This window comes from Papaver somniferum, chromosome 10 (genome assembly GCF_003573695.1).
Source record: "Papaver somniferum cultivar HN1 chromosome 10, ASM357369v1, whole genome shotgun sequence".
Taxonomy (NCBI): domain Eukaryota; kingdom Viridiplantae; phylum Streptophyta; class Magnoliopsida; order Ranunculales; family Papaveraceae; genus Papaver; species Papaver somniferum.
The window spans coordinates 35,628,480-35,645,677 of record NC_039367.1 but is presented as its reverse complement, the minus strand read 5'-3'; the positions used below and the strand labels follow the sequence as shown (position 1 = coordinate 35,645,677).

General features: G+C 35.5%; 1 long non-coding RNA gene across 3 annotated transcripts; it reads left to right on the top strand.

Moving 5' to 3' along the window:
* The first annotated feature begins 1,239 nt into the window (after window positions 1-1,239).
* LOC113319149 lies at window positions 1,240-10,425 on the top strand. Of its 3 annotated transcripts, none has more exons than XR_003345162.1 (16): window positions 1,240-1,421; window positions 1,496-1,596; window positions 1,724-1,834; window positions 2,641-2,741; window positions 2,867-2,954; window positions 3,042-3,175; window positions 3,768-3,960; window positions 4,065-4,132; window positions 4,964-5,057; window positions 5,157-5,268; window positions 6,962-7,028; window positions 8,192-8,279; window positions 9,030-9,131; window positions 9,209-9,528; window positions 9,708-9,916; window positions 10,031-10,425. It is a non-coding gene; the product is annotated as an uncharacterized LOC113319149 (long non-coding RNA). The 3 variants fall into 3 exon arrangements; XR_003345161.1 differs by having other exon boundaries at window positions 2,862-2,954; XR_003345163.1 differs by having other exon boundaries at window positions 2,862-2,954; window positions 9,606-9,916.
* Window positions 10,426-17,198: the final 6,773 nt, after the last annotated feature.

The following is a 17,198-nucleotide window of genomic DNA, read 5'->3' as shown; positions in this document are numbered from 1 at the left end:
TCATTTCTATCTGATGTTCAAACGGATTTAACACAGTCAGGTCTTGATGTCACTTCTTCCTCAGCATTTCTTCCAGAAAGGTTTGATCTATTTTCACTCTCCTTGGTGTCTTGATTTAGGTATGGCTTTATGTCACAATTGATTATAATGTTGAGTTTTGTAGAGGTTTTCACAAATGGGTTTTGTTTTTATCGGGTTGCAGTGTAATAAAACATATACTTCCACTGATTTTAGAAAACCTCTAGGGAATCTGAGGATTCATCTGCAAATGAGTATCTTGTTTTTTTTTCTTTTTTGGCAGATTACAGAAACTGAATATTGGAAGGTAACATTCATTTACGATGATAATAAATAGAGGCGAATCTTCGAACTTATTGTATTCATGAGACCTTCTGTAATTGCTGTGGGCACCTAACTAGTAAATAGTGTAATTCTCCTGTCCCGTTGGTTTTAATTTACTTTTATATTGCAATATGACCTAGAATAGGATGTGGTGATCACCAATAAACATGTGAAGAAACTATATAGAATATTTGCATGGGTTTTGAACTTTTTATGCTCCGTGGTTGTTGGGTATTACTTTTCACTTCTCATTGAGTCTACTTCGCAGGTTTCATCTTATAATGGCTTTCAGGCTGTGATTTGTGTTTTACTCATTTTGTTCCTATTGACTCAATAATTTGCATAACCTTCTTGAATCATAATTCTCAGGAAGACATCAAAGGGGAAGACAGTGATTATATTGAAAGAGTTCTGTGGCACCAGCTGAAGGGAATGGCTGAAGATGCTTTAAACAGCAATAAGTATGCATGGATTGGAAGGAAACAGGATTCTTTATAAAATGGAAGGGGGCAGTCGTATTCAAACTGCCGGTGGAAATCATTGCAGCAAAAAACTTACGTTTGAGATTCCCAACTGTATCGGTGTTTGTAATCGTTACAGCCAAGCGGGTATTTAGATTAGTCTCTACGAAGACTGTGTGATTTGTTGATTTAATGAGATGCCCAACAAATCACAGTCTTCATAGAAACTAATTAAATACCTGTAACGATTACAAACACTGATACCGTTGGCATCCCAAACATAAGTTTTTGTTTGAGATTCTCTTTATGTCTAAGTCGTTAGGGTTATTTACTTGCCTTTTATATTTTGTTTAAAATTCTCACTAATAAAGTTTGGATTTTTACTTGCCTTTTTTTATTCTATAACTTATTTTCAAGTAATGATCATGTCCTTGTTGCTTAGATGCTATTTTACTTCAATAATTCTGAGCTTGCACTTACTTTGACTACTTATCTCAGTTTCCTTTCTGTGTAAATCTTGGCACAGTCGTTGCTCATTTTTATTTATTATGTTATTTAGGTTGAGGTCCATTATGTGGGCAAGGAAATGGATTAGATTTTATCAAGCAATATAGTCAGGTTTGTTTTTCTCCCTCTTTTTGGCGTCTAGTGTTCTGTTACCATCTTATGATTCTTATCTAAGTTTATACCAGGTTGAACGGATGTTTGCTGCTGCAACCAAAGGTGGTTCAGATGATGCGACTCCAGAGTATATGGTCAAGTGGCAGGGACTATCCTATGTTGAAGTGACCTGGTATATATAGTCTATATTGATCTCATAATATTTTATTGTGGGCCCATACTGGTAAAGTAATTTTATCTCCTGCATTTTGTCTATCTAACTATTTTTACATTGCCTGCTTCATGTGTTATCATTTCAGGGAAAGAGACATAGATATTGCATTTGGTCAGGATGCTGTTGATGAGTACAAGGCCAGGGAGGACGACCGCCCAAGGGAAAATGGTGGATTTCCAGTGGAAAAAAAGCAGAGGTACATTTCATGTTGTCTTATGTCTCTCCGCTTCAAGTTCAAGTTTCTAAGCAACCGGTTCAACTTTTACGCTCTTACTACACAATCAATTAGGATGTAGGTGCGCAGAAAGGCCAATATATATGTCCCCTAGAATTTTAGCATGCCGTCAGTATAGTCAGTGTTTCTATTGCTTATGTGCATAAATAACATACAAGTCGCACATCTCAGCTGATGTGAAAGTACTTTTATTCTACTTGAAGCTACAACATATTTTTTTTTTCAAGTAGACTGCCTTTTTCCCTGGTCAGATTTTCTTTTTTTACCAGCAAGCCCAGGTCTCTTTAGCACCATGTTCGGCCATATACTGATGTATACATGGTTAGGAAATTCGATGATATTAGCATTTCTGTACGCTTGCAATCATGGGTTTAAAGGAGTCATGAGTTAAAAGTTTGCCAAGATGATCTTCACCATGGACTGCTGTCAATAAAAGTTGCTTGAATTCACTCATTCAACCCTGTGTATGTGGGCCTCGATAACGTTTTATGATGATGGGGTCCTTGGGTTCATGAAGAATGAATACCAGTAGATTGTAATCATGTAAGAATCCTGTGTCCTTATTTGCAACAGCATGCTGAGTAAGTGTAAAACCTGGGAATGTGGAGATTGCAATAAAATGTAGGGTAGCCTTTTGCTAATATGCGTAAAAATGTAATCTGGAGGGTATTTTCTTTTTTTACATTATATTATTATATCCTTTTTTTTACATTGTTTTTGACCTTGTATTTTCTTTTGCTGACTTGGTAATATACCTGTTGGTTTAGATAGTCTTAGGAAGCTGGGTGAACGGCCTGACTGGCTGAAAGGACGAAAAGTTATGATCATCAGCCTGAGGGGGTGAGACGTTGAGTTTTCGTGTTAATAGGTCTCCCCCTACTTTTTCTTTGCGCTGTTTATCTTCCTTTAAGTTCAATATTGCATATTTGCTTAACTATGTTTGCTGATGTCTCTTATTTTTGTTGTGCTTACAATGACTTGTGCGAAGCTTAGTTGGAGAAATGATACAAATGTTACTCCGGCTGATGAAATGGGGCACGGTAAAACTGTTCAGTCTGTCTCAATGCTGGAATTTCTACAGGTTTGCTGCTTATTTTGGTTTTCTTTGCTACTATTATCCTGATTGCATTTTTCAATTCTTTTATAAACAGTTATATGCTATTTACAGACTGCCCAACAAATTCGTGGCCCATTTCTTGTCGTCGTACCGTTGTCAACTATGTCTAACTGGAAAAAAATGTAAGAAGTGGCTTCCTGAAATGAACGTTGTTGTATACGTTGGAAATCGTGCTAGCTTGAGAGGTGGGTCATGGTATGTACGTTTTCAATGGGATGGTGGGGCTTCCGTTACATCAATTTGATTATATTTAAGAAGCTTAGCCTGTATGGTGCATGTGTCTTTTACACTGGTAGCTTTTTAAATACATATATATCAAAGCATGTGCTTAATTATGTCTCCAACTATATAATATTGATCGCGATGCATGTATTAAAATTAGAAATTTCATCTCAAAAACTATGTAGTTCAAGATCATATTCACCTTTGGTAAGTGAGAAGCAACTATATATCTTAGACATCGTTGTAAGTTTTTCGCCAGGAATGCCCTGTCTGACTTTCGCAGCTTAGCATGGAATTTTTACCTCTCCCACTACAAAACTAAATGTATTGCTATAGTGTGAAACTGGGCATTAGGAGTTTAATTTGAAAGAAGAACTCAAGCAAGTAAAGGGGTGAAATCGGTTGTTGTTTCGATGTTTATAGATGTATTATGTAGCTCTTTTTCGGTATTCTGACTTTCTCACTTTCATCACTATGATATAGTGAAAATACCAGATCTCTCTCATTTCTTTTGCTTGTCGAATGTGATTGATAGTCTCTTTTTTTTTATTGCAGGTTTGTGAGCAGCACAAGTTTTACACAAATAGCAAAAGTGGCAGGATTATCAAATTCCATGCTCCATTGACAACACATGAAGTAGTTCTGAAGGACAAAGCTGTGCTAACCAAGATAAAGTGGAGCTACCTTATGGTTGATGAGGCACACAGGCTGAAAAAATAGTGAAGCATCTCTTTATATAACACTATCGGTAAATGCTGTTTTCTCTCCTCAAATTTCTATGACTAGTCCATGTTACTAATAAACTATAATGTTGGTTAGGGTAACTTTGTAATACAACTTTACGTCTTCCAGGAATTTAGCACCAAGAACAAGTTACTAATCACTGGTGCTCCTTTACAAAACAGTGTCGAAGAGCTATGGTGATTCTTCTTCTTCTTAATTTGTACTTACTGATAGATGCTTTATTTTTGCGGTATGATTGATGAAATTCGTAAGTTTGCTCACTTTCCTGTAATTATACAGGAAACTATAACAAAATGTCTAGATGTGGTTAGAAACAAGGTACAATGTTTATCAAGAGGGAGACAGCAAATTTCACTTAGAAGATTGTTAGGTTGTTTATATTTCTAGGGAAATGATGACTTTTAAGTTTCCATGGATTTTTTTCTTGAAAGTTTAATTTGTTTTACTAATGTCAATAACAATCTAAGTATTCAATTTGTTTGATGTTGTAATTATTTGTTATGATCACTTCGATTAGCAAAATCTTGAATCAAGTTTGGAGCTTACAAATGAATATCGGTGATCTTTATTCCGCCATGCTATAAGAATGGCTAGACCTTGTTAACATTTCTTGCTTGTTTAGTTAGGTATTTAGAAAAGATTTTAAATACCTTTACTTTATTATTGTCACTGCCATGCAATTTAATTGACACATTAAATGAAATGTCTCTATAAAATATTTCTTATTTTGACGGTTTGACCTGATATATGCTGAGCTCCAAGTTCTCTACATCAGTTGGAGAGGAAGCTTTGGACAATTGATGAATTTGAATTCCAAGAATAGAAAGGAACTAAAAATCATAAGACAAGTTATTATATTACACGCTGATGATTAAGTCTTTCATTTCTAGTTTCCCATCAGCATCTTCCTACTGCTAACCATAATCCATGTTGGTAGGAACTTCTTTTTAGGGATAAAGCAGCAAAAGTCACTGCATCTCTTTCTTATACTTCTAAGGTTACTGCAGGGCCTTTCTTCATTTCCCCGACCCTGTGAAGTTCAAGAGCAAGGATGAGTTTTCTGAGAAGTACAAAAACCTGAGCTCTTTTAATGTACTTGAGGTATGTCTTTGCTGTTGCTTATACGGATTCGTTTCTTCCATCTGATTCCTATTTCTTCGGATCCATCTGATCTCCTCCCAACTTCGTTGTTCTTTTTAGCTTGCAAATCTGCATAAGGAACTGAGTGCAAAGAGTTATTAAGGATGTGGAGAAGTCCTTGCCTCCGAGATTTGAACGTGAACAAAGGAGTCCGTGAATACGTGAGAATCAGGTGAGGGCTGTTTTTGAGGCAAAATGGCCTGAATATATTTTCAGTTCAAACAGGATAAAGTTAGTGTTAAGTTATTTAGTAAATCTCTTGTTTACAACAATGCTTTTAGGTGTTTTGGGAACATAACATATAGGCAATATTTGTAAAAACATTTTGAGGTTCCCATGAAGGCGTGCCTTTTTTCACATAAAGTATGGGTCCAGGCCTTAATATGATCAGTATAAGAATATGACCTGGGTTTGACATGAGGATGATCATTAAATTTTCTAAACCCATTAGGGTTCACTCCCCGCTCTCGATAAGAAAATACCTTCAGGATGACAAATATAGAATATCCTGGAGTACCGTTATTATCTCTTGTATAATGTGTTATACCATCTAGGTATGAAATGTCTACTGTAGTAATTCTATTAGAATCGGTAAATTTCGTGAATAGTACTTCAGCTTGATAGAAACCTTCCCAAATGACGCGTTTTGCACTGTAGATCACCTGCAGACTTAGATTAAAGGGATATTAGTTGAGATCACTGAAGTCAGCTTGTAGTATGTCGGCTCAAGTAGCTTTTTTGTTTGGATGTAATGCTTTTTGTGTATATGCACTGCTTTCTATTGACTGTACCATTACCCTACTTATTTAGATCCATGCCATAGATCATTTATTCCTAGAACTAAGTTCTAGGCTTTTTGTTGACACTTTCCAACCTCAGTTCCCTGTATGCATACCACGGGGAGTACTGCTGAGTCTTTCAGCGATTTGATAAATAATCTGAGAAGTATAAGCTGAGCTGGATAATGGTAGTGTGCAAGTCTACAAATTACAACAGATTTCTCTTGACCGGATTTAATGTGGATATACAATTCATGATGCCACCTGAGAATATTTTTGTAAGACATAATGAATTGTGAATTGTTTTTCTATGAATAAGATGTCGGTGTCTGATACTGGTACGGCGTGCTGAAGTGTGAAAAGTAACAATGGCGTGGGTACGAGATTTAGTGTCTGATATCTTACAAGGTACCTGACACCAGCTACGTATAAACACAGGGGACTTAGGGTTAATGTTAAGAACATATTGGTGTAACCTATAGGAAATAAGATGTCTATATCCAGGCTAACATCGAAGTAAGACTGTAATAGGCAGTTATGTGTCTTCTCATTCTCTTTTTTTCTTTATTCTGCCATTTTCTCAAGCTTTGTAGAATGCCAATATATTAAAACTTTAGCAGCTAGCGGAACTGTAGCTCTTTGCACATGTGTATGACATCAGTACCAATGTCAATACATGCCGACACAGCAAAAAGTTTGAAAAACAAGGTGTCAGGATGAAACTTCTTGCTTAGCAGTGGGAACATCGGGTGCTTAACTTACTTTCAGTTATCTCAGATCTTATACGGACTAGACATTAGTATATGTAGCTCAGAAGCAACTGCTAAATTGCTGCAGAATGTGTAGAGTCAGTAGACACTTTTAATTCATAATGAAAGCTAAGTGGCTGATTGAAACTTGAAATGTGATTCGGTTGATTTAAACCATCATTTTAAATGACTTGAAAAGCACAATAAAGGCCTGCTTGTCTAATAATTTTGATGTGTGTTTTCTCTCGACACTTTCAAAGTAATCTTACCGCTTCATTCTGTAGTAAACTGGCTTCTCCACACAACTGATCATATTCCTTGTTCTCTTGGTAACCAGGCAAACATCTCCGACTTTGAGAAGTGTTTGGATATAGTTGCTGGTTTGCAAGCTGACAAGGGTACTGGTGAGGTTCGTTATTCATGTTTCCTGCATGCTTTTGACACAATGGACCCTTGTTCGATTTATTAAATTTAGTTTTAAATTTAGTGCACATCTTCTTGATTAATGACAATTTCAGCTAGTCTATACTACCTATGTTTCAGGGAAAGTGATACTTTCACTTTTTCAATTTGGCCTATTTGGTTAAAATGAAAAAGTGAAAGTATCATTGTCCCTGAAACTGGGGGAGTTTTTTGTATCTCTACTTTAGGGATTCAATAACACTGGGGTATCCGCGTATAATTTCTTTTTAATTGATGCATCATCATTGAATTAATTTTTTTAAAGTAGGCTTGCTTCTGGTTATCATTTCTTTTAGAGTTAGCAAAACAAGTCTGATTGTTAATGCTTGAGCCCAGGCTCATCCAGCCTTTATTTTGATCAAGCAGGGGCTTTTGTGTCTCGGCCTCTACAAGTCCATCATCCTGGTCCCTTAATTATATATTTGATTATTTCTTGTTATCTTATCTATAATCCCAAATGGCAATGGGTAAATTCTGAATTTCCAGACCAACTCCTTTACGTCTTAAGAGTGAGGCTTGGGCTCATACCACATCTTGTTTTAGTCCTGGCTCATCCCAGCTTATTTTCTGCCATAATCTTAAAATCTTTCATCTGTCAGTTTCTGAAATTGTGTTTCGGATGAACAACTACGGATAAATAATTATGATAAACCATCTGCTACCAAAAAGACAGTTATCAATGCTGCCTTCTTTTATGGACTTCCTAACTGGATATTTGATAAGTTACTATTTGTGTAATGCTCTACCATGGGACCCGCGTTCTTTTACTGTATGTAATATATATAAAAAAACTTTTGTTTTTATTTAAATCTGAAATTTTCATGAACAACTTGAGTTTATTGATATAAAAGCTTCTTGCTTTTGGTCACGTTGAGCCACCACCGTTTGCTTCTTTAGAGCTGAATATTCTATCTTGCTCTGATACGACTTACTTACTGTTTGTGGTTCAATTGGGAGTCTTAGCATGCAATGTTTGGTGCTTCCATAGGCTTGAAGGCTCCCCCGTATTATTGATACTTATTCTTCGCATCAATGGTTCATAATAAGATTTTCCTCATTCTACCTGGTTGCAGGAACTAATAGCTGATTTTTTTGATTTTGGAAGGCATAAATTCGCTAGCCCCATCAAGGAGTCAGACTTTGTGTGTCCATGGTTGAGAACAGAAATCATGCTGGAATACACAAGTGAAGAGGTCCGTTTGTTGAGAATTTGCATATCAATAATAGTGCTATTTTCATTTAGTAGTACCGTAGTACCAGTATACAGGGTAAGAACACGAAGCTGTTCTTTCTGACGAAATGTCACTCTTCTGGACCCTTAGCCACATAAAAGTTAGTGTCCTCAGGAAACATTCTTGCAAGAACTTGGCTTTAGTTTGTGTCGTATGTAAAACGTTTTAATAGAAATGTTAGTGCCATGTGATGGTTATAGATCATCAATGAATCTTGTGTAATCGTCAAAGTTAATTAGATATGCATATGTGCGTTGTAATCAGTATTGCGTGGAAGAGAAGGAGAACTGTTGATTAACATTGTGACGAACTTTAGAAAGCCAAAACGATATCGCAATCAAATGCCCCTGCATCACATTGCTCAGGTCTTCAGCTAGATACTTTTTACTCTCTCTTCATCCTATTCTGGAAAACCTGGGAATGTAAGTGATTTGTTATAGTGGTGTTAATTAGTACTGAGCTGAAGGCATGGAATGGATGAACTATAGTAGAACTGGAACCGCAAAATGAAAAAAGGGTTTCTGGTCTTAGGTAACAGTTACTGTTGGGTTAGCAAAACCACACAAGGAAAACCTTTAAATTCGCTGAATTCCGTGAACTTCATAACACTGGTCATATCAGTATTGAGCTACAATCACCTGTCTTATCGCAGAATTTCAATCCACTGACATAAATCAATGAATACTAACTTCTAAGGTTATTTTATTGCAGGCCAGTGCTTTTCTACAAAAAAATCTTGATAATGCTAACGCAAGCATAGTGGTCCATATTGCTGATCTACAATTCTTGAGGGACCAATTGACGATAACACAGGTATATCTGTAACTTCCAGCTCTCTCAATCCTATTTTATTTGAACTCTTTGCTAATCATCAGTTGCTGCTGTACCAGGTCACTATCACTCGGGTGTACATGGGATGTTCACCAGCACAGAATTAAGCTAAGTTGTGGTACCCTCCCTCCCCCTCCAGCTGATGCCTCCAAACTTGCCACATGTTGTCTTTGGGCCTCCTGGTATTCATCATCAGCAACAGTTGCATCAGCTTCCACACCAATCGCTCAGGTCCTGTCTCAGCAAACACAAGCTTTACAATTAGCTTTCAGTCATCACAACAAGCATGCCCTCAGCTACAGCAAAAGTTCCATATGTTGCGTTAATCTGGTCAGAACTTATCTCAGCCGCCGAATGCCCAGGCAACTAAACTATACAGGTTATTGCAGATATTGGATTTCTAAGCATCTTTTCTTACCTTCTTATTTAGTTTTGCTCACCAGTTGAGTTGTACAGTTTTGACCAGTGTATCATGGATTTGAGTGCCCCACTGTAAACTGGGACGATGGCGGTTTTATCTATACATGTCGCTTTTTGACTGTATATTTTCCGTTGCAGTCTCCATGGCCAGGATATACATTCCTCAAGGGCAGACAGTTCCCAACAGTCTTTCTAATGCAGCTGCTGTGCCTGGGTCTTCAACAACAGCCGCTACGACTCCCGCTTCAGCACCTGTAGGTGGGCAGGTTGCACTTCCACCTTGTAATTGGATAGAACACACCGCTCGTGAAGGGTACAAGTACTACAGTGTAACTAGTGAAAGCAGGGTAATGTCATCTTTATTATTCTGTATTAATTTTCCCATTATGTTCTCCAATAAGGTTTTGCACCTCTAACTTGTGGAAGATGGTGTCATGTCTCTATATGTGCATTAATTGTAGAGGGAGAAGCCCGAGTAGCACAAATTACCTCATCCACAAAAACCTCCGGTTCAACTGTTTCAATCTCAGTCACAACAAAGTCAGATTCGAAGAGAATGGATTCTGAAGCAACATGCCAGCTAAAGCTTGTGTACCCGAGGAGAGTAGGTTTATGCCACATTTATGAAATGAGTGATACAAAGATGGTCAGCGAAATGTATGGTAGAGAATGCATGCTAACAAGAGCAGAAGTTTGAGGACTGGAAGCTGTATGTTGTTCAGTTTGAGCTTCACCCTTGAACTTGTCGAAGTTTTACAACTTCAATAACACTTTAAATGGAAAGTTTTCACAAAAGAAAGTCCAAAGGTTAACAAATTCTGTAATATTGCGCTGATTTGATTTAGGAATGCATACTTGAGCCACTCAAGATGCATTTACTCATGTACTGTGCATTTCAAACTTCTAAAATGGTGGTCTGAGAAGATGTAAAACGTGAGCAATACTGAAAGCAAAACAAGGAGATTGAACACTGCTAGCTAGAGTCTTAGCAAAACGGAAAGCAAATTAAACAAACAAAAAAAGCGCACTGCAATGCGAGTGGTTCTAGCCTTCCCTGCACTGTAATAAGTAATTTATAGTGGCAAAGGGAGTGGTTAGATTGTTAGAAGAGACATAGTCAAGGTCTTGAAGTAGTCAAGAAACATCTAGTAATGATACGGTCATACTGATTCCCATGTGCTGATTCTTCATGCAGAAGACTACATATGGGATGGTCCAGGAAACCAAAAATATATATGAAGAAGCTTTTTTAGTTATCATTTAATTAGGGAAAAAATTGCTGTACCAATCCAGATTCTTAAGCTTAGTCAAATTAATGTCATTTAGTAATACAGTATACTCTAGAGATGGCACCCAACTTGCATTTATAAAGTCGTTATGATATACCTTCTAAGGGGATCAAATTTTGAGTACAAAAACTCGTTCCAATCTTTTTTTTTTATACTAAATGAAGATTTTATTAATTAATTTCTTCCAGAGAGTACACAAAAATAATCATCCTCAATCCATCTGACAACATCAAAAGAAAAATTCGAAACATAAGAGAAACTACTAGCTTCAAGTCTAGCTTTTCTTGCTAACTCATGAGCCACACTATTACTTAACCTATTTACTAACTTGTGGAATCAAAAATCATTAATTGAAAACCTGTTTCTAACTGAAAGAAATAAATGATGATTGAACCAATGCATTTGTAGGTCTTCCATGTGTATTGAGTTCACCAAATTTTCACAGTCAGTCTCAATAATCACTTTATTGAATCCATGTTCTTCTATCCATTCAACAACTTTGATCAGGGTTTTGCATTCAAAATGTTCTGCTCCAACCTCAGCTTCCATTTCTTCCTCCAAAATAAAACCTTTCACTGCTAGAGCATGCCCTGCATAATCACGAACAATTAGACCAATGCTACCTTTTCTTGTTTCATAAACATAAGAAGCATCAATGTTAACTTTTATATAGCCTGTATCTGGTGGAAACCAAACTTTAGGAAGAATACACCTGTTCCTAGAAACACTAGAGGAAACAGTAGAAAATTCACATTGTTTTATAAGATTATGAATTCTTGTAAGAGTACTGTGCATATTAGGTTTTACAGTCTGAAAAATCCAACTGCATCTGTCTTTCCATATGTACCAAACTGCACACATAAATCTGATTACAAGAGATTCAGACATGGGAACAATGTTATAACCTTCATCTGTGTTAGAATAAAACCAAGATATTATCCAATCCTGTAGTGAATTAAAGTTTTGTAAAACATTTGAAACGTTCGCATTTAAAGCATTCCAAATAGATCTAGCATAAGTACATTCCACCAGGAGATGACTAATAGTTTCAGTACTATTACTACATATGCTACATTGTGAATCTATATCAGGCTTATAAAAAGCTAATTTTCCTCTAACAGGCACAATATCTCTCAAGCATTTCCAAATGAAAAGTTGAACTCTGTGAGGAACTTTTGTGTGAAAAAGTTTTTTCCATACCTCTATAGGTATATAGTCACCAATGATAGCATTGTTAACATCATTAGCACAGAGTGCATTATATGCACTTTTCACAGAAAACTTACCTCTCCTATCTGGTTTCCATATTAGATAATCATCACATGTGTCAGATACATACATATGAGAATGACATTAGAAGTTTCTTCATCAAAAATAACACTAATAAGTTGGTCATTCCAAACTCTAGTACCAGGGTAAAACAGATCACAAACAAGAGTAGGAGAAACAAGGCTAGAAAGTCCCACAATTGGAAAAGGTGGACTATTAAGGCCAATAATCCAGTTATCTAGCCAAATTTTATTTTCTGTGCCACATTGAACAATCCACTTGGAATGTTGTTGCACAACTTCAATGCCAGAGTATATACTCCTCCATAGCCAAGAGCAATCATCTTTCAACTTATCTAGGTGAAGTAAGTTACCATTCTTACCATACTTGGCTCTAACAATCTGCATACATAAAGAGTTATCATCATTACAGAACTTCCAAACTACCTTAGTTAACAAAGCAGTATCGAAATGTTCAAGATTCCTAAAACCAAGACCACCCAGAACTTTTGGAACATGAAGCTTGTTCCAACCTATCAAACAAATACCATTGTTATCACTATGCCCCCACCAAAAGTGTTTTTGGATAGAGTCCATTTGATATATCATGGTTTTAGGAATTCTAAAACACCCCATTTGATAAGTTGGCAAAGCATTGAAAATATGTTTAACCATTGTTGTTCTAGCAGAATGATTCATAGTCTTACCTTTCCAAAACTTCAGTCTGGTGCCAAAGGAATGAATAAGAGGTTTAAAAGCTTTGGTTTTATTCCTTCCAATTATTAAAAATCACACCAAGATATTTATCAGTGTCATTCATTTCAGTCATCCTAAGTTCTCTTGCTAGAATTTCTCTTGTGCTAGGAGTAATGTTATGACTAAAATAGACACTGGATTTGTCTATATTAAGCATCTGCCCTGAAACACTGCTAAAATAGTTAACTACACTCATAATACCCTCTATATTGTGCATATCAGCCTTAGTGAAAATTAAAATATCATCAACAAACATAAGATGAGTAATACCTGGAGCATTCCTAGCTGCTTTTACGCCTGAAATTAAGTGATTAGTCTCAGCATTTAAGAGAAATCTAGACAAGAATTCCATACAAATAATGAAAAGATAGGGTGAAAGAGGATCACCCTGTCTAATACCTCTAGTAGGAGAACCATTCAGTAGCACAAAAATAGTTTTTATAGATATACATCATTCTATGAAACCACAGAATTTTGCATCAAAACCAAACTGCCTAAGAACACCTAATACAAAAGGCCATTCAATTATATCAAAAGCCTTAGAAAGGTCAAGCTTTAAGGCCATAGTTCCACTATAACCCTCTTTATGTTTCATTGTATGTATCATTTCATGTGCAATAATAATGTTGTCATGAATATCTCTACCTGGTACAAAAGCTGCTTGATATGGTGTTATTAGATGCTTTAAAAAGGGTTTAATTCTATCCGCAATGATCTTAGATATAACTTTATAATCCGTGTTGCACAAGCCTATTGGTCTAAAATCCACAGGGCTCATAGAATTATCAGTTTTAGGAATCAAACTAAGATAGGTTTTATTAAACTCCTTAGGCATATATCCTGTTTCAAAAGAACTTTGGATAACAATAGTAATATCCTTACCAACTATATCCCAATTATATTGATAATAGCCTGATTGAACCCATCAGGCCCAGGGGAACTCCAAGCACTCATATGTATGATGGTTTGATGAATTTCATCAGTATTAGGAATTCTTGTCAAAGAGGAGTTTTCATGATCAGTAATAATGGTAGGAAGAATGTCAAAAGTAATGTCAGTAAACACTGGTTTTGTAGTTTTACTAACTTGAGCAAAATGATCCACAAGCAAATCAACAATATCTTTAGAATCACTAAACCAAAAACCATTAGCATCACAAAGACAATTAATATTTTTTCTACTTATTCTTATATTAGCTAGAGTGTGGAAATATTTGGTATTATGATCCATTTCAGTAATAAAAGAATCACCAGATTTTTTATAGAAATCTTCCTTAATATTAAACCAATCATCTAGTTTCTTAGTGATAGCTACAATATCTTCATGTTGAGAGTTATAAGAAATATCATTCTGAATAGCTTCAAGTGGAGCTTGTAGGTTATTATTATTTCTATCAATATCTCCCAACTCAACTTTATTCCAGTGAGACAATCTTTTCCTAGTTCTTTGTTATTTATTGCTCAAATTAAAAGCAGCAAAGACATTAACATTAGTATTCCAAGCAATCTGAAGATGATTCTTAAAAGAAAAATGTTTCATCCACATTGCAAAAAACTTAAAAGGTCTCAAAGAGTTACTATTAATATCCTTGGGTACTAGCATGATAGGGCAGTGATCAGAACCAGCTTGAACTAAGTGTAAATGTTTGGATTGAGGATAAAAATTGAACCAATAACTGTTACCTATGGCCATGTCAATTCTGGATTTTCTACTACCAGTACCAAAGCTATTACTAGTCCAAGTAAAATTCTTACATGTATATCCAATATCCATAAGACCACAATTATTCATTTTCTCTTGAACATATCTATCTTCAGTGGAAAAATTAGAAGCCTCAGAAATATCATGGTTATATTGACATAATCTTCACATTTTAGCGCAATTTTTTCTACTGAGCCCAACCGGTAATGAATTTGAAGCTAAATTTTTGGTGACATGTTCCTCGTATAAAACTCTACATTCCTACCAAAAGTGAGAGTATTCCGAAATACAAAACTTCATCATCCACAAATTTTAATTTTAACCGTTAATCTTCAACGGTTAATATTCAAAATCATAGATGGTGGTTTTATACATCTCGGAATGCTCTCATTTTCGGTTGGAATGTAGAGACTCATAACAAGAACATGTCACCAAAAGATTAGCTTAAATTCATTGCCAGTTGGGATCAATAAAAAAAGCTATACCCATGTCAACGGATTATGTCAATATAACCATGTCAACGGATCCTACCCCTCCATTAAAACTCCATATTAAATAAAATTGATACAAAACCCCCGAATTTTTAAAAATGGATACAAAAACCCTAAAACAACATTGGTTTCAACTTATTTTTGCATATTTTTTTTATCATGAAACCAAAGATTTTAACGATGAACAATAAGTTTATGAGGAGACCAAATTTTGGTGGTACTGTCTCTGGTTAGTGGTGGTGTTGGTGCTTTTTATGGTGATGGTAGTGCTAGTATTTGTTGGTGGATGTTGTGTTGGTTGCTAGCAGTGGTAGTTAGTGGTGGCAAAAACACCTTTAGGGTTTTTGTGTTACTTTTGTTATTTGGGGTTTTTGTGTTACTTTGTTTTGATGGTTTTTTGTGGATGGATAATGACACCTTTAGGGTTATAACTCACTGCCCGTAAACAGAACTAAGTATACTTTTCTTCAGCCAACCTAGAGAAGGGGATATAGGGTGTCTAAAATATGGTAAAATACCAAAATATCCTAAAGAAACCTTAATAATTCTATAACAAATATAAAATCATAATCATTTATATTAACAAATACAAAAATATTTAATCAAGACCCATTTGTTTTTTCAATTTCCATCAAAATCAAAAACTAAATCCTAATCACAAACAATCATTAAATTTCTATTATTTTATTTTTTTGGTTTTGAAGGAATATTCGTCGACAAACAAATTCAAGTGATTGAGTTAAATCCCTTTAATCCGTTCCTTTTAAGAGAAACTCAAGAATGATTTAACCATGAATCTCTGAAATTTCCTCATCGGATTTTCTGAAAATCAACCCAGAATGGGTTTATGTGTGCATTAGCGTAAAGCGATTGTTGTTAATGTTACGAGCAATCGTTATTTAGTGTACACCCCTATAAACCGATTTTGGATTGATGTAATGAAAAACAACCACAATCGGTTTACGCTAATACACACATAAACCGATTCAGGAACCAAGTTTGGATTTGTAGAGAAACCAAGAATCGGTCTTTATGTGCCTGACATATAAACCGATTATGAGAATGTAGCTTTTTACAATTATTCCAAGTTCACAATCGGACCGTATGTGTCTCTACATAATACGATTATTGTTGCAAACAACTTTTTTTTGTTGCTGAAATTATATCAGTTGGTCCCTTGTGTATATAAAGAGGATAACCTATTCTCTGTCATACACTACTTTATTCGACGAAATCTTCCTCCATTGTTCATGATTTCATCCGAAGATGTTAAATCAAACAATTACCAATTCATTTGAGAACATACTTGGAAGATAGAAACAAACTACTCCATCATCATCAATTTCCAATTCATTTGAAGACATACTTAAGATAAGCAAAAGAACTACCGCATCATCGTCAAGTGATGCCGGTGGAAGAAGAAGACGTACTCAAGTCAAAGAAACGAGGTGAAGACCAATTCCAAGGAATAAATTGAAGGATGTTGAGAAAAAATACCGAATGAGTTAAAAATTATTATCCAAGTTGTATCGAGTCCTTTCGTTCCAAAGATGGATGGTAAGTACAAGAAACATGTGATGATTATCGACCCGATTACGTTTGTTCAAGGACGATTCACGTTAAGGTCACTCAAACTAAATCAAAGTATCTATTCTATGGGATCTTCAGAACTAATTTGATATCTGAAGACAACTTGTGATCATCCATTGTAATAGACTCTGTTTTGTGTGTGATTGATCATAAGTGGATTCAATTTTGTGTGCAGGTACAATTGAAGAAAATTGAAGATTTAAAGACAAAAATATTTTTCATTATTGGGCTTCACAATCTTATGATTAGTGCACACATCTTGATCGGATGAGATCTGTCTTAGATTAGATTTATCTAATCATAAAGTCGTTTAGATCGACAACTATCATTTGGTGGTATTCTTCATTATCCGAATCTGATCGTTGTGAATCTTGAAAATGTGGGGTACCAAAATACACCACCAACTTTTTCTTAGGCAACATGTATGGACTAAACTCAAATACAATTATAAGAGTTACAACTTAATGAATATCAATGAGGAATTATATGAAGTGCTTATATCTATTTCTCTCACAATCAGAATGTAAACAGAGA